Below are 3,244 nucleotides of genomic sequence, written 5' to 3'. Positions count from 1 at the left end.
TCACTAGGTCTTTCCACCCCTGGCCAGTCGATTTTTGCCTTCCCCAGGATTCGAACTCTAGACCTCCATTTATGCATATATTTTTTTTATTTCTTTTTATGCTTGTAAAAATAAAGAAAATTTATGGGTGTTACAATATATAAAAAGGCACTTTTTTATTGTAATGACCCGACCCTTCGATCCATTTGGCGGTCCATTTGACGACCCCTTATGTCGTCGACCGTCGATCCTTGGCCGTGCCGTTACTCACTAGGTCTTTCCACCCCTGGCAAGTGGATTTTTGCCTTCCCTAGGATTCGAACTCTAGACCTCCATTTATGCATATATTTTTTTTATTTCTTTTCTCTTCTTCTATTTCTTTTTATGCTTGTAAAAATAAAGGAAATTTATGGGTGTTACAATCTGTAAAAAGGCACCTTTTTATTGTAATGACCCGGCCGTTCGGCCCATTTGGCGGTCCATTTGACGACCCCCCAGGATTCGAACTCTAGACCTCCAGGCTAAGTACTAGAGTTTATGAATCCTGGGAGCCAAGTGAGCGCTCACTTGGCTACCAGGATTTATAAACTCTAGTACTTAGCCTGGAGGTCTAGAGTTCAAATTCTGGGGAAGACAAAAATCCACTAGCGAGGGGTGGAAAGACCTAGTGAGTAACGGCACGGCCAAGGGTCGACAGTCGACGACATAAGGGTTCGCCAAATGGACCGCCAAATGGGTCGAAGGGCCGGGTCGTTACAATAAAGAGGCGCCTTGTTATGGTGACGACCCGGCCCTCTTGGCATCCGCGATGAGAAGAGGAGGCGGTGCTGCGTTCAGTGCTAGGGCATGGGAGCTCGCAAGAGGGAGAAGAGAGGCCGGCGGTGGGTTGGGGAGAACGGTTTCGACGAAGGCACAAAGGGCGGCAGCGTCGCGTGAGAGCTCACGAGAAGAGAGATCGTGGGAGATGGGGAATGAAATTGGCGTGAGGAATACGGCTAATACTTAGGTTTATATATTAAACTTTAGGTTAATTAACCTAATCAACTCCCAATTTAAATGGGATATCTAGACAGACTTTCTCCTATGCCGAATAGCTTTATCCCCTTAAACGGTTCATACGAACTCGGTTTAAATCCCAGAAAATTCCCAAAAATTCCGTTAAGGCTATTAGCTTATTAACCTTATTATTTTTCTAATATTTTATTTAGTATTTTTCATTCTCCCCCACTAATAAAAATTTGGTCCCCAAATTTCCTACTCAACTCAAAGAATCCTCATCCAAGTGTAACCACTAAATAACGCACCCCATATGCTAGTCCATCATAGTATCATGATCAAATCCTTAACCGACAAGGATGCTTCTGTGGGTTATGGGCCCATCCTGCCTCTACTACTCCCACACTACTATTTAACCCACTGTGGATAAATCAACTACCACTGAAGTCCATAATCCATGATCAACAGATCCTCTAACATATGTATAGGGCGCTCAAACTATCCTTTAGTCTGTGGGTAAAAATCTATACTAAAGCGAAGCTCCGAATGGAAAATCTGCTATGATCACGGTTGGAACCATGATGTAAAGTCGTAGATCTTCATCCGATACAATACTCAGAGACATACCAAAAGGTCTGGTAATCTATCTACATATTACACTCTATACTTCTTAATAATTATTCTTTCTATTTGTTTGAAAATGATCCCTATTCCTTGACAAGATCCAACGAGATTTATAGTTTACTCACCCAGGTATCACACTAAATTTGAAACCAAGGTTTACTAACGAAGAACAGACAATCCCTTCACTAAAGATTGCACTTTAAAAGATGACAACATGACCAATACAAGCATGAGTTTAAACTGCGAAGAAACAACCTCAATTAAAAAAATTGAAATAGTTTACTAATCCACACCTCATTAACATATAGAGACATAGCACTTCTAGAGTATCAATATCACAGAAAATACTGACCAAAATAGGAAGGAAATACTACCAATTTGAACACAAATTAAACTCATTACACTTGAACAAAAATAGAAGACTCTGCTACCTATCAAAAATAACCAATCAAACACTAACAAAACTCCATTATATTTCACATTCATTACCCTTCCATCTAAGACTTTAGGAACCTTTGATTCCTTAATGACGTCACCAATTCTCAGATCAATCCTTGGTTTACTAGCTAGCTCAATGTGGTAGCAGAGAATAAAACACAAGTCAAGAGTTCGCACTTTGGCTAAATCAACTATTTTGGCCATGCAATCCCCTAATCTCTACCAACGTTAGATGGATCTATTCGATGGCTGACCCAACAAGTCACATATGGTATAAACAACTAATTACACATGGTACAAACAACCAGTCAAGTACTAATAAATATATACGATGACAGTATACAAACATACCTCCTATAGCTTGGAGATGTCCTGCCGTTGCCTGGTCCCAAAACTCGAAAGTGACATCGAGAAATCAAATTATAAAAGGAAAACCGAAAAACTAAAATAGTCATCGTAAAACTACGCTCTGATACCATAAATTGTCACGCTCCCAGAGGAGTTCCTTCCAAACAAAAATCCAGCAGCATCTCCCCTGTACTAGTGATAATATGAAACATATATACATACATCACACAACATAATACATATTCATCAGCCCACATGGCTGGAACACACATAACCACGCAGTTTATATAACAGAGCCTACCCGGCTGGACATAAATCAATAAAACAACCACGCAGTTAATATTCTGCCCACACGGTTGTATTAAAAGCACAGCGAAAAAATGAAGACAAAACTCACCATCCACAACTAAAGTTTACTAGCCAATTAAGCTTACACAACCACAAGATCACGAAAGCAAAATACCATGAATCAAACTCCAAAACATAGACCAATTCATACAATACTAAAATCGTTGTACACTAAAAATACAAGTAAAGCGGAAATAAAATTGATATAACACAGGACCTAAGAGTGGCATCCAGCATCTCTCCAAGCATCCAAGGATCATCTATTGCTACCTGACGAAAGAAAAACCAATTTGTGAGGTGGTGAGTATTGGAACTCAGCAGGTAAAGAAAGATAGTGTATGAATATAACATACCACTAGAAAGTGAGCTAAGAGTATACAGTCTCATACAGGAAATAGCAGATACTAAATAGAACCATAATAAATGCTCATACCAGAAACCATATCCTAGGCTAGCAATAGAAGGTCAGAAGTAGTATTAATCTTCTACAGTACTGCTCATAATTACAGAG

The sequence above is a fragment of the Zingiber officinale genome, chromosome 10A, assembly GCF_018446385.1.
Source record: "Zingiber officinale cultivar Zhangliang chromosome 10A, Zo_v1.1, whole genome shotgun sequence".
Taxonomy (NCBI): domain Eukaryota; kingdom Viridiplantae; phylum Streptophyta; class Magnoliopsida; order Zingiberales; family Zingiberaceae; genus Zingiber; species Zingiber officinale.
This window is presented reverse-complemented; position numbering follows the sequence as displayed.